The sequence below is a fragment of the Miniopterus natalensis genome, chromosome 2 (genome assembly GCF_054644295.1).
Source record: "Miniopterus natalensis isolate mMinNat1 chromosome 2, mMinNat1.hap1, whole genome shotgun sequence".
NCBI lineage: Eukaryota > Metazoa > Chordata > Mammalia > Chiroptera > Miniopteridae > Miniopterus > Miniopterus natalensis.
In genome coordinates, this window is record NC_142082.1 from 84,644,293 (window position 1) to 84,667,977 (window position 23,685).

General features: G+C 38.2%; 1 pseudogene; it reads left to right on the forward strand.

Annotated features, from left to right (window-relative positions):
* Positions 1-3,101: 3,101 nt before the first annotated feature.
* LOC107525181 (aspartate beta-hydroxylase domain-containing protein 2 pseudogene) overlaps positions 3,102-23,685 on the forward strand; it is a 124,676-nt pseudogene continuing 104,092 nt past the window's right edge.

Genomic DNA, 23,685 nt, shown 5'->3' on the forward strand with positions numbered 1-23,685 from the left:
TAAATAGCATGCTATTAAACAATGAATGGGTTACCAATGAGATCAAAGAAGAAATCAGACACTTCATGGAAAGAAACAAAAATGAACAGACAACAACCCAAAATCTATGGGACATGGTGAAAGCAGTCCTGAGAGGAAAATTCATAGCATTGCAGGCCTATCTCAAGAAACAAGAAAAATATCTAATGAACCATCTAACACAACAACTAAAAGAACTAGAATGAAAGAAGCAAGAAAAGCCCTGAGGAAGTAGAAGGAAGGAAATAATAAAAATCAGAGCAGAGATTAATGACATGCAGACTAAAAAAATACAAAAAATCAATGAAACCAAGAGCTGGTTCTTTGAAAAGGTAAATAAGGTTAATGAACCTTTAGCCAGACTCACTAAGAAACAAAGAGAGAGGACTCAAATAAATAAAATCAGAAATGAAAGAGGTGATATAACAATTGACCCAACAGAAATACAAAGCATTGTAAGAAAACACTCTGAGCAACTATATGCCAACAAACTGGACAACATGGGTGAAATGGACAAATTCCTAGAAGCATACAATCTTCCAAAGCTGAATCAAGAAGAGGCACAAAACCTGAATAGGCCGATAACAACTAACAAAATTGAAGCAGTAATCAAAAAACTCCCAGCAAACAAAAGTCCTGGACCAGATGGATTAAAAGGCAAGTTTTATCAAACATTCAAAGAATTAACACCTATTCTATTCAAACTATTCCAGAAAATTCAAGAGGAGGGAAAACTCCCAAACTCTTTTTATGAGGCCAGCATCATCCTAATCCCCAAACCAGAGAAAGACACTACAAACAAAGAAAATTACAAGCCAATATCCCTGATGAACATTGATGCTAAAATCCTCACTAAAATGCTAACAAACCAGATCCAGCAAAACATTAAAAAGATCATACACCATGATCAAGTGGGATTTATTCTAGGAATGCAAGGCTGCTATAACATCTGAAATCAACAAATGTGATATATCACATAAACAAAATGCAGAACAAAAATCATATGATCATATCAATAGATGCAGAAAAAGCATTGGACAAAATCCACCACTCATTTCTGATAAAAACTCTCAGCAAAGTGGGAATAGAGGGATCATACCTCAACATAATAACAAACCACATATGACAAACCTACAACCAAAATCATCCTCAACAGTCAAAAACTAAAATGATTTCCACTAAAAACAGGAACCAGATGGGGGTGTCCACTTTCACCATTCTTATTTAACATAGTACTGGAAGTACTTGCCACAGCCATCAGACAGGAAGAAATCATAAAAGGTATTCAATTTGGAAAGGAGGAAGTAAAGCTGTCATCATTTGCAGATGACATGATATTGTACATAAAAAACCCTAAAGACTCCATCAAAGTACTACTAGATTTGATAAAGAATTTGGTAAGGTAGCTGGATAGAGAATCAACATCCAGAAATCAATGCATTCTTATACACCAACAATGAACTCTCAGAGAGAGAAACTAAAAAAGCAATACCATTTACCATTGCAACTAAAAAAATAAGATACCTAGAAATAAACTTAACCAAGGATGTAAAAGACCTACACTCGGAAAACTACATGACACTGAAAAAAGAAACAGAGGAAAGCAGAAGAATATACCTTGCTCAAGATTGGAAGAATTAATATCAATAAAATGTCCATAGTACCCAACAGAATTTATAAATTCAATGCAATTCTTATTAAAATACCAACAGCATATTTCACAGATCTAGAAGAAACATTTCAAAACTTTATTTGGAACCAAAAAAGACCCCAAAATAGCTGCAGCCACCTTGAGAAAAAAGAACAGAGTGGGAGGTATCACTTTACCGGACATCAAACTGTACTACAAAGCCATTGTAGTCCAAAGAGCCTGGTATTGGTACAACAACAGGCATATAGATCAATGGAACAGAACAGAGACCCCAGAAATAAACCCATGCCATTATGGTCAGTTAATATTTGACAAAAGAGGCAAGAGCAAACAATGGAGTAGAGACAGCCTCTTCAATAAGTGGTGCTGGGAAAACTGAACAGATACATGCAAAAAAATGAAAGTATACCACCAACTTTCACCATACACAAAAATAAACTCAAAATGGATAAAAGACTTAAATGTAAGTCATGAAACCATAAAAATCCTGGAAGAAAACATAGGCAGTAAAGTCACAGACATCCCATGTAATGGAATTTTCACAGATACATCTCCTAGGACAAGAGAAACAAAAGAAAAAACAAAGATATGGAAATACATCAAACTAAAAAGCTTCTTCACAGCAAAAGAAAACAGCCTCAAAATACAAAGGAACCCCATGGTCTGGGAAAATATATTTGCCAAGGATCAATCTGTTAAGGGGCTAATGTCCAAAGTTTGCAAAGAACTCATACTACTCAGCAAGAGGAAGACAAACAACCCAATTAAGAAATGGGCAAAAGACTTGAGTAGACACTTCTCCAAAGAGGACATATGGATGGCCAAGAGACACATGAGAAAATGCTCAACCTCGCTAATCATCAGAGAGATGCAAATTAAAACCACAATGAGGTATCACTTCACACCTGTCAGAATGGCTGCCATCAACAAATCAACAAATACTCTTGCTGGTGAGGATAGGGAGAAAGGGGAACCCTAGTACACTGCTGGTGGGAATGCAGACTGGTGCAACCACTATGGAAAACAGTATGGAAGTTCCTCAAAAAATTAAAAATGGAGCTGCCTTTGGACCTAGTGATTCCAGTTCTATGAATATATCCTGAGAATTCTGAAACACTAATCAGAAAAAATATATTCACCCCTATATTCATAGCAACACAATTTTCAGTAGCTAATATCTGGAAACAGCCCAAGTGCCCATCAGTAGATGAGTGGATAAAAAAGCTGTGGGACATATACACTATGGAATACTACACAGCTATAAAGGAGGAGAATCTTATACCCTTGGGGCAATATGGTTGGACCTGGAGAAACTTATGCTAAGAGAAATAAGCCAGGCAGATAAAGACAAACATGACATCATCTCACTTATATGTGGAATTTAAAGAACTTAAGAAACTGATGAACAGAATAGCTTCAATGACATGGAAACATGGATCAGATTGATGAATGTGAGAAGGATGGAGGAGGGTGAGTGGGTGGAGGGGGAGAGATTAAGGAAAGACTTTATATGCTTATATGCACAACCCAAGCACAAGGACAATGGTGTGGTGAGGGAATGGAGGGGGTGTGGGATGGGATGGAATGGGTCATTGCAGGGAGAAAAAAGGGTCTCTGTAATATTTTAAATAAAAGTAAACATAAACAAACAATCAAACAAACTCCCAGCAAACAAAAGCTTGGGGTCAAATGAATTTACAGGTGAGTTTTATCAAACATTCAAAGAAGAATTACACCTACTTTCCTCAAACTATTCCAGAAAATTCAAGAGGAAGGAAAATCCCAGCTCTTTTTATGAGGCGATCATCATTCTAATCCCAAAACCAGATAAAGACTGAACAAAGAAAGAATATTACAGGCCAATATCCCTGATGAACATAGATGCTAAAATCCTCAACAAAATACTGGCAAACTAGATCCAGCAATGCATTAAAATGATCATATACCATGATCAAGTGAGATTTGTTCTGGGGATGCAAAGCTGTTATAATATCCACAAATGAGTAAATGTGATACATCAAATAAACAAAATGAAGATCAAAAATTATGTGATCATATCAATAGATGCAGAAAAAATCCAGCACCCATTTTGGATAAAAACTCTCAGAAAAGTGGAAATATAGCGAACAAACCTCAACATAATAAAGGCTATATACAACAAACCTACAACCAACATCTTACTCAATGGGCAAAAAATAAAACCTTTTCCCTTAAAAACAAGGACAAACAGTTTTTGCCACTCTAATTCAGCTTAGTACTGAAAGTCATTGCCACAGGCATCAGACAGGAAGAAAACATAAAACTATCCAAATTGGAAAGGAGGAAGTAAAACTGTCATTATTCACAGATGACATAACATTGTACATAGAAAACCTTAATGACACCACCAAAGTTCTACTAGATGTGATAAATGAATTTGCCAAAGTAGCTGGATACAAAATTAACATCTTAAAATTGACAACATTTTTATACACCAACAACAAAATTTCAGAAAGAGAAACTAAAAAATAATACCATTTACCATTGCAATTACAAGATAAGATACCTAGGAATAAACTTAACCAGAGATGTAAAGACCTGTACTCAGAAAACTACAGGACACTTAAAAAGAAATAGAGGAAGATATAAACAAGTGGAAGAATATACCATGTTCATGGATTAGAAGGAGTAATATTAAAATGTCCATACTCAAAGCTATCTATAGATTTAATGCAATTCCTAATAAAATACCAACAGCATATTTCACAGAGCTGGAACAAATGTTCCAAAAATTTATATGGAACTAAAAAAGACCCCTTAATTGCTGCAGGCACCTTGAGAAAGAAGAACAGAGTTGGAGGGATCACTTTACCAGTTATCAAATTGTAGTACAAAGCCATTGTAGTCAAAGCAGCCTTGTGTTGGTAAAAAAGACATATAGATCAATGGAACAAAACAGAGACCCCTGAAATAGACAACACACAATTATGGTCAGTTAATATTTGACAAAAGAGGCAAGAACAAACAATGGAGTAAAGACAGTCTCTTCAATAAATGGTGTTGTGAAAATTGGACAAGTACATGCAAAAAAAATGAAACTAGATCACCAACTTACACCACAGATGAAAATAAACTCAAAATTGGTAAAAGACTTAAATGTAAATTATGAAGCTATAAAAATCTTGGAAGAAAACATAGGCAGTAAAATCACAGACAGCTCACGTAGTGGTATTTTCACTGATAGATCTTTTAGGTCAAGAGAAACAAAAGAAAAAACAAACAAATTGGACTACATCAAACTAAAAACCTTTTGAACAGCAAAAGAAATCAGCCTCAAAATACAAAGGAACCCCACAATATGGGAGAACATATTTGCCAAGGATCCATCTGATAAGGGACTAATTTCTAAAGCGTACAAAGAACTCATACAACTCCACAAGAGGAAGACAAACAATTCAATTAAAAAATGGGCAAAAAACCTGAATAAACACTTCTCCAAAGTGGACATACAGATGGCCAATAGACATACAAAAAATGCTCAACATTGCTAATCATTAGAGAGATGCAAATTAAAGCCACAATGAGGTATCACTTCACACCTGTCAGAATGGCGACCACCTACAAATATACAAATGTTACGTGCTGGCAAGGATGTGGAGAAATGAGAACCTTGGTACACTGCTGGTAGGAATGCAGACTAGTGCAGCCACTATGGAAAACAGTATGGAGGTTCCTCAAAAAATTAGAAATGGAACTGATCCCACTTCTAGGAATATATCCTAAGAATCCTGAAACACTAATCAGAAAAAATATATGCACCCTTATGTTCACAGCAGTGTAATTTACAATAGATAGGATCTGGAAACAGCCCAAGTGCCCATCAGTAGATGAATTGGTAAAAAAGCTGTGGGACATTTACAACATGGAATACTATGCAGCTGTAAAGAAGAAGGATCTCTTACCTTTTGGGACAGTATGGATGAACCTGAAGAATATTATGCTAAGAGAAATAAGTCAGGCAGAGAAAGACAAACATCACATGATCTCACTTGTATGTAGTGTCTAAAGAACTTAATAAACTGATTAACAAAATAGTTTCAGTGACATGGAAGCATGTATCAGACTTATGAATATCTGAGGGAAGGTGGGTGTAGGTAGGTGGGGCGGTGTGAGTGGGGAGAGTTTAATTAACCAAAGTATTTATATGCATGTATGCATAACCCAGGACACAGAAAATAGTGTGGGGAGGGACTTGGGAGGGACTGGAGAGGGGAGTGGGTGCAGGGTAGAAAGGATCAATGGGGAGAACAGGGGACATCTGTAATATTTTGAACATTAAGAAACAAAGAAAAAGAAAAGAAAAGATACTCCCAAAGTTACTGGGTAAATGCTATCAAACAGTATTATATATTTATTTAGTTCTACATGTCTCATCTTTAGATATTTTAAGATGAAGTGTTTGTTTTTTAAATTAATCAAAAATGTTGTTCCCTTCCAGTAAACTATGGCACTCAAGGTCTCTATTTAGTAAACATTTTTACTCAGTTGTTTAGCTGATTTTCATTACTGAAGAATTAGGTCTGCTAATTAAATTCCATATCAGCAAAGGGTTTTTTTAGGCAGTTTATTTAGGTTCTATGCAAAATGGAATTCCTTAGGGACAGAGAATTTACATGATTTGAACTACAATTGCAGTGAAATTTATTTTACAGCTATTTTTGAAAGAAGAGCTTAGAAACTTCCCTTAACTTGATTCATTTTCAATGTCTTGATGCACCTTTTTTCATTTCTAGCTCCCATCCTTTATTATTAGATGTGTTCCTATATTTACTGCTGGTTTTATACATTAATAAGCTGCTACTGGAGGAAACACTGAAAACCCCTGCTGGGGGCTGGGCAGGCAAAGGGCTCACCAGAATGTGAGCCCAGGCTTCCAAAACGGGCCATACAGAAAAGGCAACAGGCTGAAATCAATCTGAAGCTGCAGCAGGCCAGAGCCTGGGGAACTAGAATCAGACGACAAGGTAAGGACTGAGGGGCTGGCAGTGGAGCAGAGACTAATTCCCGCAGAGTGAGTGCCTGACAGTGACACCTCTAAGGGGAGTGATACCCTGGGCTACACTAGCCACACTGCACCCTAAAGACTCTACAGAAGACTCTGGAGTAAGACCAGGCAACTACACGGTTGCAAAATAGCTGACAAGAGGAGGTGGTCCACTGAGAGCCTCAGACCAACTATCTACCTAAGGACACCAGAGCCAAACCTAGATGACTCTTCACATTGGCTGATACACAACCACCTCCCAGGAGAACTGACATCAGCACACAAAACAGTGATCCTCAGACAATATAAGTTGCCCAGAAGAAACTCACCTGATTGACTACCCTTTTTTTCTGCTGGTTTTTTTTTGTGTGTTTTTTGTTGTTGTTGTTGTTTTTCGGTTTTTTTGTTTGTTTTTTGTTTGTGGGTTTCTTTATTTTTTCCCTTTTTTCCTTAAGAAGAAGAGAAAGGGGAGAAAAATTGTTTTTTTTTCTATTTTAAATTTTATAATAATTTTTTTATTTTATTATTTTTTTTATTTTTAAATTTTTTTTTCTCCTTTTTATAAAAGAATTCTGTCTTGCTTAGATTGTTTTTAGTTTTGTTTTGTTTCTTTGCTTTGTTTTGTTTTATCCTTGCTTCTAATATCAAGACTTTCTTCATATCCCTGCTGGGACTTTATCATTATAACCAAGTTTACTGCTTTCCTCTATAGTTTCCACCAAATCTCTTACCGGACTCCCGCCCTAGCTGGGTTATATGTCTCTCTCTCCTCTCAATCCATTGGCATAACTTTTTTCTTTTTCTTTTTTCTTTTTCTACTTTTCTTTCATTCTTTTGTTATCCTGTCCTCCAGTCTTTTTGTTCGATTGTTAGTTTCCATTATTCTCTTTATTGTATTTCTGTTTTCTCATTTTCATCTGTAATCCTATTCCTATTCTCTCCTTTAATTTTTTGCTGGCACTTCTTTCAGAATCTTTTCTCTCCTTCTGTTATCTCCCAGTAGCTTCTCTATTTTTTACATTTTAGTTTATTATTATTTTCTAAATTTTTACAACTATTAACAACACTGTACATCTCTCTCTCTAAACATTACTTTTCTTTCTCTCTTTCTTTGTTTTAAGCTTTTTGTGTGTGTTTGTTCTCCCTTCACTCTCCCAGTTCTATTTTCACATGGGTTGTTTTCATTGTGACTGTCAAGGTATTTTGTAAGATATCTCTTGTTTCCTGGAATTTTAGTTGTGTATTGTCCTGCCTGGCCAGCACCCATACAACATCTTACACATCGAGGTTGGGGCTGAGACACAGTTAATCAACCTGAGAGGAGGGTCCTCCCAAGGACTGATCAACAACAATCTAGACCCAACCACAACAGGAGAACATAAAGAAACCACAAAAGGGGAACCCACAAGAGGGACACACCTAGAGCAAAGAGCTCAGAGGTATAAGGAAAACACACGTCTGGGCTCCACTGGACGAAAAAGACAAAATCCCATCTCACAAGACTGGGGGACAGCAAATATATATAATATATAGATACAAACACTAAGACCTACCAAAATGGGGAGCAAAGAAACCCCCAAATTAAAGAAAAGGAAACATCGCCAGAAAAAGACTTTGATGAGATGGAGTTAAACAAGCTATCAGAAATAGAGTTCAGAGTGTGGATGATGAAGATGTTCAAGGAACTTAAGAAGACTCTAGATGATAAGATCGAGGACCTTAGTGAAAATATGAAAAAAGAGATACATACCATAAATAAAACTCAGACAGAGATAAAGAATGCTGTATATGCTATCAAGAATGCACTGGAAGAAATTAAAAGCAGGCTCAATGAAGTAGAGGATAGAATAAGTGATTTAGAAGACAAGGTAGAAAAAATCACACCATCAGAGCAGCAAAAAGAAAAAACACTTAAAAAGCATGAGGACAATCTAAGGGAACTTTGGGATAACATTAAACGAAACAACATTCGCATTATAGGAGTGCCAGATGGGTAGGAAAGAGAACAAGGAATAGAGAACTTGGTGGAAGAAATAATTATAGAAAACTTCCCTAGGCTGGTGAGGGAGAAAGCCATACAAGTTCAGGAAGCACAGAGGGTTCCAAACAAGAGGGGCCCAAAGAGACACACTCCAAGACACATCATAATTAAAATGGCAAATGTCAAGGACAAAGAAAAATATTAAGGGTGCAAGAGAGAGACAAGCAGTGACCTACAAGGGAACCTGCATAAGGCTGACAGCTGATTTCTCAACATAGACTCTTCAGGCCAGAAGGCAGTGGAATGAAGTTCTGCAAGTAGTGAAAGGCAAGAACATGCAACCAAGATTGCTTTATCCAGCAAGGCTATCATTTAAATTTGAAGGTGAAATAAAAAGCTTCCCAGAAAAAAAAAGGCTAAAGGAGTTCAGTACCACCAAACCAGGATTGCAAGAAATGCTAAAAGGACTGCTTTAAGAAAAAGAAGGAATAGTGAGAGAAAGGTACATCAGCATAAAGGGGAAAATGGCATTAAAGAAGTTGATATCAATAGTAACCTTAAATGTAAATGGAATAAATGGTCCAATCAAAAGACAAAGGGTAGCTGAATAAATAAGAAAACAGGACCCAAATATATGCTGTCTACAAGAGACCCAACTGAGAGCAGAAGACTCACACAGGCTAAAAGTGAAGGGATAGAGTGAAATATTCCATGCAAATGGAAAGGAAAAGAAAGCTGGTGTAACAATTCTTATTTCTGACAAAACAGACTTCAAAATAAAGACCATAGGAAGAGACAAAGATGGTAATTACATAGTACTAAAGGGATCAATCCAACAAGAGGGAATAATCCTTATAAACATTTATGCACCCAAAAGAGGAGCACCTAAATATATAAAAAATTTCTTGGAAGACTATTTTTTTTTTGGTTTTGGTTTTCTTTTGTTTGTTTTTTTGTTTTTTAAAATATAGCTTTGATTTCAGAGAGAGGAAGGAAGAGGGAGAGAGAGAGATAGAAACATCAATGATGAAAGAGTCACTGATTGAGCCCACAACTCAGGCATGTGCCCTGACCTGGAGTCAAACCCTGATCGCCTGGATCCCAGGTCGACGCTCAACCGCTGAGCCACACCCGGCCGGGCTCCTGGAAGACTTTAAATGGGAAATTTACAGCAACACAATCATAGTGGGGGACTTTAACACCCCACTGTCAGCAATGAACAGATCATCAAGACAAAAAATGAACTGGGAAATGCAGACCTTAAATGAATCACTAGACCTAATGGATTTAATTGACATTTATAGAACATTTCACCCCAAAGCAGCAGAATACACATTCTTCTCAAGTGCACATGGAACATTCTCAAAAATAGACCATATGTTAATGCACAAGGCAAGTCTCTACAAATATAAGAAGATTGAAATAATATCAAGCATCTTCTTGGATCACAATGCCATGAAAATAGAAATCAACCACTATAAAAAAACTCAAAAATATTCAAACACATGGAGGCTAAATAGCATGTTATTAAACAACGAATGGGTTACCAAGGAGATCAAGGAAGAAATACAGGACTTCATGGAAAGTAATAAAAATGAACAGAAAACAACCCAAAACCTATGGGACATGGGAAAAGCAGTCCTGAGAGGAAAATTCATAGCATTACAGACCTACCTCAAGAAATAAGAAAAAGATCTAATGAACTATCTAACACAACAACTAAAAGAACTAGAACAAGAACAGCAATAAATGCCCCGAGGAAGTAGAAGGAAGGAAATAATAAATATCAGAGCACAAATTAATGACATAGAAACTAAAAAAACAATACAAAAAAATCAATGAAACCAAGACCTGGTTCTTTGAAAAGGTAAATAAGGTTGATGAAACTTTAGCCAGACTCACTAAGAAAGAAAGAGAGAAGACCCAAATAAATAAAATCATAAATGAAAGAGGTGATATAACAACTGACCCAACAGAAATACAAAGGATTATAACAAACACCCTGAGCAACTATATGCCAACAAACTGGACAACATGGGGGAAATAGACAAATTCCTAGAAGCATACAATCTTCCAAAGTTGAATCAAGAAGAGGCAGAAAACCTGAATAGGCTGATAACAACTAATGAAATTGAAGCAGTAATCAAAAAACTCCCAGCAAACAAAAGTCCAGGACCAGATGGATTTACAGGTCAGTTTGACCAAATATTCAAAGAAGAATTAACACCTATTCTATTCAAACTATTTCAGAAAATTCAAGAGAAGGAATAACTCCCAAATTCTTTTTATGAGGCCAGCATCATCCTAATCCCAAAACCAAATAAAGATATTACAAAGAAAGAAAATAACAGGCCAATATCCCTGATGAACATAGATGTTAAAATCCTCACTAAAATACTAGCAAACCGGATCCAGCAATACATTGAAAAGATCATACATCATGACCAAGTGGGATTTATTCCATGGATGCAAGGCTGGTACAACATCTGCAAATCAATAAATGTGATACATCACATAAACAAAATGAAGGACAAAAATCATATGATCATATCAATATACGCAGAAAAAGCATTAGACAAAATCCAGCACCCATTTCTGATAATAACTCTCAGCAAAGTGGGAATAGAGGGATCACACCTCAACGTAATAAAGGCAATAAATGACAGATGTACAGCCACCATTATACCCAATGGGAAAAAACTAAAACTATTTCCATTAAAAACCGGGACAAGACAGGGATGTCCACTTTCACCACTCTTATTCAACATAGTACTGGAAGTCCTCGCCATAGCCATCAGAGGCAGAAAACATAAAAGGTATCCAAATTAGAAAGGAGGAAGTAAAACTGTCATTATTTGCAGATGACATGATACTGTACATAGGAAACCCTAAGGACTCCATCAAAGTACTACTAGATTTCATAAACAAATTTGGCAAAGTAGCTGGATACAAAATCAACATCTGGAAATCAATGGCATTCTTATACAATGAACTTTCAGAGAGAGAAACTAAAAAAGAAATAACATTTACCATTGCAACTAAAAAAATAAGATACCTAGGAATAAACTTATCCAAGGATGTAAAAGACCTGTTCTCAGAAAACTACGTGACACTGAAAAAGAAATAGAGGAAGATTTAAACAAGCGGAAGAATGTACCATGCTCATGGAATGGAAGAATTAATATCATTAAAATGTCCATACTACCCAAAGCAATTTATAAATTTAATGCAATTCCTATTAAAATACCAACAGCATATTTCACAGACCTAGAACAAACATTGTGAAAATTTATATGGAACCAAAAAAGACCCCTTAATTGCTGCAGCCATCTTGAGAAAAAAGAACAGAGTGGGACGGATCACATTATCAGACTTCAAACTGTATTACAAAGCCACTGTAATCAAAATGGCCTGGTACTTGTACAACAACAGGCATATAGATCAATGGAACAGAACAGAGAACCCAGAAATAGACCCATGCCATTATGATCAGTTAATATTTGCCAAAGGAGGCAAGAGTATCCAATGGAGTAAAGACAATCTCTTTAATAAGTGGTGCTGGGAAAATTGGACAGATACATGCAAAAGAATGAAACTAGACTACCAACTTTCACCATACACAAAAATAAACTCAAAATGGATAAAAGACTTAAATGTAAGTCATGAAACCATAAAAATCCTGGAAGAAAACATAGGCAGTAAATTCACAGACATCCCACATAGTGGACTTCTCACTGATACATCTCCTAGGGCAATAGAAACAAAAGAAAAAATAAACATATGGGACTATATCAAACTAAAAAGCTCTACACAGCAAAAGAAAACAGCCTCAAAATACAAAGGAATCCTACCGTCTGGGAAAATATGTTCGCCAAGGATGTATCTAATAAGGGGCTAATTTCCAAAGTGTACAAAGAACTCATACTACTCAGCAAGAGGAAGACAAACAACCCAATTAAGAAATGGGAAAAGGACCTGAATAGACACTTCTCCAAAGAGGACATACAGATGGCCAAGAGACACATGAGAAAATGCTCAACGTCGATAATCATCAGAGAGATGCAAATTAAAACCACAATGAGGTATCACTTCACACATGTTAGAAGGGCTGCCATCAACAAATCAACAAACGACATGTGCTGATAAAGGTTTGGAGAAAGGGGAACTGTAGTCCACTGATGGTGGGAATGTAGACTGGTACAACCACTATGGAAAACAGTATGGAGGTTCCTCAAAAAATTTAAAATGGAGCTGCTGTTTGACCCTGTGATTCCACTCATAGGAATGTATCCTAAGAACCCTAAAACATTAATCAGGAAGAATATATGTACCCTGATGTTCATAGCAGCACAGTTTACAATAGCTAAGATCTGGAAACAACCCAAGTGCCCATCAGTAGATGAGTGGATAAAAATGCTGTGGGACATTTACACCATGGAATACTACGCAGCTGTAAAGAAGAAGAATCTTGTACCCTTCGGGACAGTATGTATGGACCTGGAGAATATTATGCTAAGTGAAATAAGCCAGGCAGCAAAAGACAAATATCACATGATCTCGCTTATATGTGGAATCTAAAGAACTTAATAAACTGATGAACAGAATAGATTCAATGACATGGAAGCATAGATGAGAGTGATGAATGTCAGAGGGATGGAGGAGGGCGGGTGGGTGGAGAGGGAGAGAGTAACCAAAGAATTTATATGCATATATGCACAACCCAAGCACAGGCACAACGGTAGGGAGAGGGACTGGGGAGGGGGAAGGGTCAGGGTGCAATGGGTCCTTGGGGAGAAAAAGGGACATCTGTAATATTTTAAACAAAAATAATTTTTTTTTAAAAAAAAGAAAACAAAAAGATTAAAAAAAATAAGCTGCTTTTGTCAATAATTTTATGTAACTCAGTATGTCTTACACTGATTCATACATGAATTTACACACATTAAAATACTTACAAAATGAGACCCAACTATAAAAAGCTACAAAATATATAAATATATTCTGCATAATACTTATACTTATGTAGTATATATTTATGTGCTTTTAACATTATTTGATACATATCTTGATGTACATATTTTGATACATATATTCCATAGTTGTATCTTAAATTTCTGAGTATTTTGATCTGATCTCTCACACTTGGTAATTTAAATGTCCTGTCATTATATAGAGAGTAGGTAAATCAGGATCCAAAAGTACGATGATTGCTGTTGAATGTACCTTTAAGGTCATCTTATTCAGTCCATTCGTCAAGTTTCCGGATGCACAATTTTATCATAGAATGGAATTTACAAATTGCCTCTCAATCTGTTAGATTTTATATTTATAATAAATTATTACATTAGTTTTCAAGTAAGTTTGTGAAAAGTGACTTCCTAGAGGTCTTTAAGGGTAGTGTTTCCCACAAAAAACATTGCTTTGTCAGTTAGTTATGATTTTTTATATGGGAATATTTAAAATGATGTTTCTTCCAGTCACAAACTACTTTTACTGAGATAATATTTTTCATAATTTTGTAACCACATTGATATGGACTAAAGGATTGTGCACCCCAAGCATTCATACGTTGAAACATAATCCTCAGAATGATAATATTTGGAGGTGTGGCTGTTGGGATGTGATTAAGTCATAAGGGTGGAGCCCTCAGGAATGAGTTTAGTGTCCTTTTAAAAGAGACCTAAGACAGCTCCCTTGCACTTCCTTCACATATGAACACAGACTAAGAAGACTGCTGTTTGAACCAGAAAGCAAGTCCTCACCAGACAGAGAATCTGTTAGTGATTTAATCTTGGACTTCTTAGGTTTCAGAACTGTGGGAAATAAATTTATTTTGTTTATAAACCACCTAGTCTATGGTATTTTGTTATAGCATCCCAAATGGACCAAGCCACATATTGATGACCTATGATTTATTGAAAAATGTATATATACATAATACACAGATGTAGATAGGAATTTCAAACACAAAATCAGGTGGTTAAGAAATGAATTATTTTTATTTTTTTGTAGCTGAGTTTAATCTCTGTACAAAGTCCCCACTCTGCTAGGTAGCAGATGTTACATCTTCATCAATTTAGCACCCTTCTCCTCCCCAACGCAGGCTGTATCATGGGAAGAGTGAGGGGCTTGAGAGAATGTAGAATATGTAGCTTTATATAATATTCAGGCACTGAGAAGGGCCATATGCTATATGGGTCTTTGTCATTGAACCACTCTGGCATCAGCTGAGGTTCTCTTTCCCACTAGTCTTGGGTCATTTCACTCAGGAAATTGCTGTGTCTTCCTTCTTCCAAGTATAAGAATGCTGTTAGCCATTGAGGGGCTGTCAGTGCTGAGTCATCTTTTCCATACGGTTTGCTTCTGAAATGCTGTTTGGTTCTCTTGAACCAATGAAATGGTTCTCTTGTTTGATACTGAATGTGCACCCAGGCCCTCTATGAGACACCTAAGGCCCTTGTTCTAGATTTCCACTCCACTGCTATGTCTGTTCTCCCATGTACACTGAGGTTGGGGACACTGGGATCTTGACAATTTTCAGGGTTCTACTAGGCACAGGGCAGAGATACCCTCTGCTCTAAGTCTCCTAGACATCTATTCAGAAGTTTTTGTCATTTTCTCCCCTCCTCATCCTGTGACTTAGCCAGGAAAGGAGATGGCTAAGCATAGGACACCCTGTCAAGGACATTATAAGCATCTAATTGTTGCATCTCTCCCTCTGGGTCTTTTATCTATCCTCCAGCTCTTGGATTCTTTACTTAGTCCAGCTGAGGGGAGGGTTTGGAGTTGCAAGGAGGAAATTTTATGACCAGAAATGATGAAGTGAATTTACAAAGGGTGAATATGAGAAATAGTAGGCACTGAGATTATGTTGGGGAGTATGATTGGGTAAACTGGGCATCTGCTTTAGAGAGTGGTGGCTCTGGGAAAAGAGTCACTAATAGCCTAAAGTTTTAAACTATAGAGATTTTTCCTCAAGGCAGTGGGAAGGCTTTGAAAATATTTTAGCAGACAGGATATAATCAAAGAAATAAGATGGATTCTAGAGACTTTATGGTGATATCTGAGAGGAAATGGCATAGAGGGGATGTGAGAATGAGGGGGAACAACTCAAATAAGATTCCAAGAACCTAACCTGGGTGATATTGAGCATGTTTTGTAGGAAGAAGGGGAGTTCAATCTTGGAGGTATTAAGTTGACGTGGCAATTTTGAGATGTCTGGCATGCAGCTGGAAGTATGGGATTGGGGTTTAAGAGAGATGTAAAAGCTAGGCATGTAGCTATAGATGAAAAAAATGACTATATTTGAAACTGTGGGGAGAAAAGAAAGAAGACAGAGAATATAAAAGGTCATCTTGGAATAGTGAGGAATGGTCAGAAACTGAGGAAGAGAAGCAAAACTAGGAGAATGGAATGACATAGAAGCGTAGCAGGAGGAAACATAGAAGGTGGAAGAGTCATTGATCAGCTGCCTCCTGCATGCCCCCTACTGGAGATCAAGCCCACAATCTGGGGAATGTGGCTTGACTGGGAATCAAATGGCAATTTCCTGGTTCATGGGTCAATGCTCAATCACTGAGCCATGCCAGCTGGACTGTGTGGCACTTTTTAATCAGGAGGGATATCTGGGCTGCAGAGGCCTCCCCTGAGAAACAAGGGGTCCCAGCCCCACACCAGACACTCAGCCCAGGGTCCCAGTGCTGGGAAGAGAAGTCCCCATAACTTCAGGCTCTAAAAACCAGTGGCCATTGAGGCTGAGATAGACAAAGACTGCTGGAGTCCCAGGCAGTTCCTTTTAAAGGGCTCATGCATGGACTTACTTGGACTCACTCTCTCTGAGCTCCAACACTGGGGCAGCAGCTCAAAAAGCACCAGGGACATACAAGGAGGAAATGAATTATCCAGCATCAGGGCTGAGAGGTTGGCTTTCTTCCAGACAGAAGTGCTGGCAGAGGCCATTGTTCCTTTGCTGAGCCCTCCCCTACAGAGCTGGCAGGGTGGAGCTATATCTGAGTCTCCATCAACCTGGCTCACACAGTTCACCTCACCCTGGTGATTCCCTGACAGCACCACACCACCCTGTGGGCTCATCTAAGCCATTTCCAGTGACTTTTCCATACAACTGGCCTCTCTTGCCTCATGCTTCAGACTTTCCTAAAATATCTCAAATAAGCAGCAAATGGCTTCAGCGTGCCTGTACCTGTCACTAAGTAACCCCAGGCCCAGCCCTAGTGGCAGCCCACCTTGGTTCACATCTTAGTCTCTCCCAGGCACATCCAAACCCATCATAAGTAGCAGCCATCTGCTGATTGCTCACTAGCTCATGCCAGGTGTCCCCAGGCAGGGCACAGGCAGTGGCCAACTTTGCACCTCTCAGGGTGCCCCAGGGCCAGTGCACCTGGTGGACAGCTTTAGACCATGCTGGGTTACAACCTTACCCCCTCCAACAGTGACACATTCATGGGGCAAATTCTGTGAACACCAAAGCCCCACTGAAGTAAGTCCTGCTCCATAGGGTCAGCTCCTGCACAAACAGCTCTTTTGCTGTAGTCATAGCTGATTGGCCTGGGAATCAATCCTTCCCAGTGATGCCAACAGCAAGGAAGGCTCAACTACAACAAGACAGTGCACACAGCCCACACCCAGGCACACCTGGAGTGCCCAGCTCAAGTGATTGGTGAGGCTGCACCACTGGGCCCTACAAGACACCTACTACACAAGGCCATTCTACCAAGTACAGGGGACATAGCAGCTCTACATAATACATAGAAACAAACACAGGGAAACAGCCAAAATGTGGAGACAAAGAAACATGTCACAAATGAAAGAACAGGGAAATCTCCAGAAAAAGAAAACTAAATGAAATTGAAGCAAGCAAACTCCCAGATACAGAATTCAAAACTGGTTATAAGGATGCTCACGGAACTTAGTGAGAACTTCAAAAGTATGAAAAAGGACTTGGGAACCATAAAAGAGAACCAGTCAGAAATGAAGGATACACTAATTGAAATGAAGGATAATTTATAGGGAGTCAACAGTAGAGTAGAGGATGCTGAAAATCAAATCAGTGATTTGAAATGTGAGGAAACAAAAAACACCTGATGAGAACAGAAAAAAAAAAAAAAAAAAAAAAAAAAGAATCCAAAAATATGAAGGTAGTGTAAGAATCCTCTGGGACAACTTCAAGTGTACCAACATTCACATCATAGGAAGAAGAAAGGGAACAAGAAGTTGAAAATCTATTGGGGAAAAATAAAGACAGAAAACTTCCCTTACCTGATGAAAGAAATAGACATACAAATCCAGGAAATGCAGAGAGTCCCAAATAAGATTAACTCAAATAGACCCACACCAAGACAGTTCATAATTAAAATGCCAAAGGTTAAAGACAAAGAGAGGATCTTAAAAGCAGCAAGAGAAAAGCAGTTAGTTACCTACACGGGAGTGCCCATATAACTGTCAGTTGATTTCTTGACGGAAACTTTGCAGGTCAGAAGGAAATGGCAAAAAATATACAAAGTGATAAAAAGCAAGGACCTACAACCAAGATAACTCTATCCAGCAAAGCTATCAGTTAGAATTAATGTCAAATAAAGAGCTTCTCAGGCAAGAAAAAGCTAAAGGTACTCATCACTATCAAACCAGTATTACATGAAATGTTAAAGGATCTTCTTTAAGGAAAAGAAGGAAAAAAAGGTAAAAAATATGAACAATAAAATGGCGATAAATACATATCTATCATGAATTGAATCCAAAAAATCAAAATAAACAAACAATCAGAACAGAAACAGGCTCATGGATACAGAGAACATTTTGAGGGTTGCCAGATGGGAGGGCGTTTGGGGGAATGGGAGAAAAAGTTGAAGGGATTTAGAAATACAATTTAGTAGTTATAGTACAGTTATAGGGATATATAATGCAGCATCGGGAATATAGTCAATAATATTCTAATAACTAGGTATGGTGTCAGATGGGTATGAGATTTGGGGGTATGATCACTTAGTAAGTTTTATAATGTCTAATCTCTGGGGTGTACACCTGAAACTGATATAATATTGTATGTCAACTGTAATTGAAAAATAAAAAATGATTTAAAAAAATGGAAACAAGGGGAATTTATTTCATAGTACCTTTGTTTCACCTACCCAACTGATGTCTCTGAGCCTGGAACCAGATTGCGTGTTAGGAGTATGGGTGATGGAGAAGTAGGTGCTTGGGAAATTACAAAGGCAAACCTAGGAGAAGGTGATACATGATAAGAACTACAGGCCTTTGCTAATTCATATCACCAGAATCTGCTGGGAAATGATTTTTGAGGAAGCTCTATCAAGGAGGAGAGAGCATAATTACAGATCAGATTGAACATGTCAGTGCAGGCCCACATTCCTGAGATTCTGGATCCTGTGTGCTGGACCCAGTGGCTAGAAATTATTGTAAATGTTGATTTGCCTTTTGAATGAAAACTGGGTTTCACATGGCTCTAGAGTAAATAGATTTGATCTGTCAGAAAATAATCAAGTGTGACTCCCATAACTATACCCTTTGAGAGGTCTCAGGAGAAACTGTCTTCACCAAGGCCTCGAGTGAACAGCTTTGAGAAGTGGTTTAAGGGTTTTCTCCTGCAGACTGAAGTGGCAATGGGAAGTGCTGCAGGGGAAATGGTCTCATAAATTCAGTGGGATTGGGAAATACCCAGGTGCCCAAGCCAAGTAATAGCATTTGTTTGGCACAGGTAAAGTGGTGTGGTTACCTTCCTGGGCAGCTGGGATCATGGTCTGTTGGAAGAGTGTGACCCATACAGATTTTGGAAGTGGATAATTGATCATGGGATCCCTAATTGGGAGCAGCTATGTTTTTTCCCTTTATGTATTTAAGTAAAAAGCAAAAATATTTCTAAGTGTGTTGAGCTTTTAAGATGGAAAGTCATAACTCTTTATTCAATTCTCAACCCTGAGCCACTTCACAGACTTGGAACCCCTTGAATGAATGCACTTCTGGGACCCCTCAGAAAGAACATGCTAGAAAGTCTCAAGTTTGTACTTCTTAAGCACTAGTTTTCCTTTAAGGGCTCATAGTCATTTACCATGGCAATGGACCCCGGGGAAAGGGAATACCCAGATATTACAGGGGATACTTCACAATGGTTCTAACTCAGGCTAATTTCTGGTGATGCCAAATTCCACTGAGGCCTACCAGGAAGAGTGGGTTTTTTAAAAAGCCAGATAATAGAGTTTTGACCCAGATCTATCTGACAGTAGGCCCAGTAGGCTTCTGTGCATGGTTATCTACCTGGTTCCTGGAAGTTTAGATGTATATATGTGTACATATAAATATATGTAAAGACAAATATATGTATTCTATATAGTCAGGATAGGTATCCTGAATACTGGCAGATATATTGATTAGTTTCCTGACTCATGAAGCAAGGACTATTATGTAGGAAGGGCAAACTAGACATTAAAATAAATGAGGCAATAGTTGATGCCCATGGAATTCACTGAATTTATATTTTCATCACTAGAAGCATTTAGCTTTATAGCATGGTGCAGTGGACAATGTGATACTCGATTTCAGTGCCCATAGCTTGTGAAGTTGGCTACTATCTTACAAAATTCAAAATGCTCTCTGAACTGGCAACTGAAATATGGTCCTCTTTCTCCCTTAGCCAGAATGTGCATGTCTCCAAACGATGAACTGGAAGTGGGGTGGGTTTGTTACAACTTGCTTTCTGCCCTTGCGACTCTGGATTCTGTTAGTTTAGTAATTTTAGTACCCCAGGGAGGGTTCTGTAAGTTTAGTAATTTTAGTACCCCAGGTGCTGGCTGAAGACAAAGGGAAAATGAACTGTGCAATAGAGGGGAGAAATCTTAACTATCTGTACATCTCCTTACTAGTATTTCCTTCCTTGCCATGTAATGTATAGATTTGTATATTTTAACTAATTTTCTTCTTTCCTGTGTCTTTCCCATGCCTTATTTATTTATTTATTTATTTATTTATTATTTATTTATTTATTTATTTATTTATTGTTAATATATCTTTAGTGATTTCACAGAGAGGAAAAGAGAGGGATAGAGAGATAGAAACATCAATGATGAGAGAGTCATTGATCGGCTGCCTCCTGCACGCCCCCGACTGGGGATCGAGCCCGCAATCCGGGCATGTGCCCTGACCCAGAATTAAACCCCGATCGCCTGGATCCTGGGTCAACGCTCAACCGCTGAGCCATGCCTGGCCGGGCCCCATGCCATTTTTAAATAAGTTTTGTTGGTTAACTTTATATTTCAGGTCACAGGCTGTAGAATATTAAGCAGGTATTCAGCAGAAATAGAGGAAAAAACATTACTCAGAGATCTTAGACTTTGATTTAATGGCAGTAACTGGCAAGGCTGAGGGTTGCCTTCCTTTGCTGGGAGGGGCTAAAAATGTCTTGATTGTTTGGAACACACTGCATTATACCAGGCAGGAGTGTTTTCAAGTGTAGAGTATATACAGATATCAGTTAGGAAGAGTACTGGACTATGATAGACATCTGCTATTGTTTGGCTGCTCAGCATCGGAACACCCTCCTAGTTGTGGGAAATTCTCCAAAGCATGCATCTTGGTGGAAGGGAGGCCTCACTTCCCATTATAGAAGCTGAAATGGCCAGACACTTCTCCCCGGCCCCTGGTGCTGGGGTATATATGCCTCCACAACCTACGCTTAAACATTTCAGTGTTCCTGGGAGAATGACACAAAGTCATAGGCCTTATGAAAAATGCTTCCTGGTGCTACTTTGGTCATTTTGCGGAGCTCAGCAATGGCAGTGGTTAGTGTCAAACTCCTACAGGAAAGGATATGAAGTGTCAGGTGGTGGCAACGTTGAGTTGGAGGTGGTGGTGGTAACCTGGGTGGCATCCTTACTGAACGTTCCTGGTTCCCTGATGTTCACTCTTCTCTGGTCGTGCACATTTTCTCAGCCTGGGCTACCTAGACCTCCTGTTGATTGAGTTAGTAACACAATATTCTCTCAATAAATGCCTTTCCACTTTATTAACTTAGTGGTATTTGGTCCCCATTGCTTGCAAACAAGAGCCTTGGCTTTTACAAAACTGATTCATGGATAATATTTGATTTCTAGCTAGGGACAGTGAGCCAGAAAAAACTGAGGGCTACATGAAAAACACTGCAGATTTTTTTATTTGTATGATTGTTGTTTTCTTTACTCATCTACTTTTTCACCTGAAGGGAAAAATAGAGGAGAAAAAATAACTTCTACTCATAGAAAATTAAAAGCTTCTTAGGGAGATAAACGCTTGTCTACAAAAGATATAATTAAATTTCTCTAGTGCTTGTGCCTGCAAAGTTCTGCCTTTGTGCCTCCAGTGGGGCCATTTGTCCTTCTCATCTTCATCTAGTTCCACTGCTGGGTGAAGCTCACCTGCTGGAACAGGAGAAGAAGAAGTGCTTCAGATTCTTCAGGTAAAGGAGAAGGGAGAAAAGGATGTCATTATCATCTGACCTTCAGGAGAACTGTCGCAAAGATTAGACCTTTCCACACTGTGAAGGTTAATCTTTTCCTAGCATATCTCATGTATCTTAATATGCTAAATAATTTCTGTCACCTTCTTAACATCACATTTTAGAAGGCTCCCATTTTATTATGCAAGCTTTTCCTCAAGATAATCGGTATACAAAAATCTACCCCTCTGCAGGACTGAGACAAAGGAATATAAAAATCCAACTCTCCCTCTATTCTTATGTCTGCCAGCTTGACAAAGCGAAGGAGCAATTCCTTGTCAAGTTGACAAAATACAGTGAGTACTCTCATGTCAGAATTGCTAAGTACATGGAATCTGGTTCTTAAATGAATACTCAGAATATTTTGGTTTCTATTTTCATTTTGGTGAAAATGTCCTCACAGAATCTGGAAGGCTGAATGCAATTAACAGCTCAGTTTCAGACTGAAAAAATCCTTTGCACAGGGAGAGTGAGGGGCAAAGCATGGTCCAGCTGTCCTTAGCTCACTTCCAGCGGCAGGTGCGTGGGTGGGCTTATTTACTTTGAAGAAGCTGAAACACAGATAAAGCAGTGGGATTCCTTTAACCCACTTAATCTTTCGTGTGTCTAGAATGGGGGGGGGGGCGCCAACAGGGATCTATTTTGCTGGAAAATTCAAGTTACGTGACATCTCAAAGATGGCAAAATAAGAAATAACTGACACCATGTTTCTAAATATACAATATTTTGCACAAGCAGAAAGGTTGGGAAGGCAAAATAATGACTTTCAGTTGCTGGAAGGCATCTGTGTTCAACAGTCTGTCAGGATGACAGGTGGGGCTGGCTTACCACCTAGGATGAGAGCCGGTACATGGCTTTTATTAAAATTACCGCACAGCAGTAGAGAAAATAAACACTTAGTGGGTGCAATGGAACTGCCAGTACACTTGTTTGACCAGAACTTAGAAGCTCCTGCTCCAAAAGAAAGCTATCTGAAACAGGCACCACGTGTTTTAAAAAATCTGCGTACTAAGCAAATACACCCCAGAATTTAGAAATACATATTATATGTTGCTGTGTCTCCAGTGCCAATGTCTGGGATTTATGATCTGGCTATAGAGTCACTTGAGGTATGGTATGGCATGGCAGGGAGAATGTAAACACAATTTTAGAATATCATCAGGAAGATGTTAAGTGATTCTGTACACTTAGTATTGTGACCATCCTAGACTCTCAGAAGTAGAAGGAACTAAAGAGTTAACCAGAAGGGACTAAAGAGTTAACCAGAGTTAAACCCTCTGGTGTATGGGTACATTAAGGTCCTGAGAGATAATGTGGCTTGTTTAGGGTCCCACAGATAATAGTGACAAACTTAAAACCAGAACCAAATTCTTCTGAGCCTTACTCCTTTGTTCTTTTTATTAGAAAACATAGCTTATCACATAGCTTATTTCACATTGCTGCTATAATAAATTGCCGCAAACTTAGTGGCTTAAAACAACACACATTTATTATCTTGCTGTTCTGGAGGT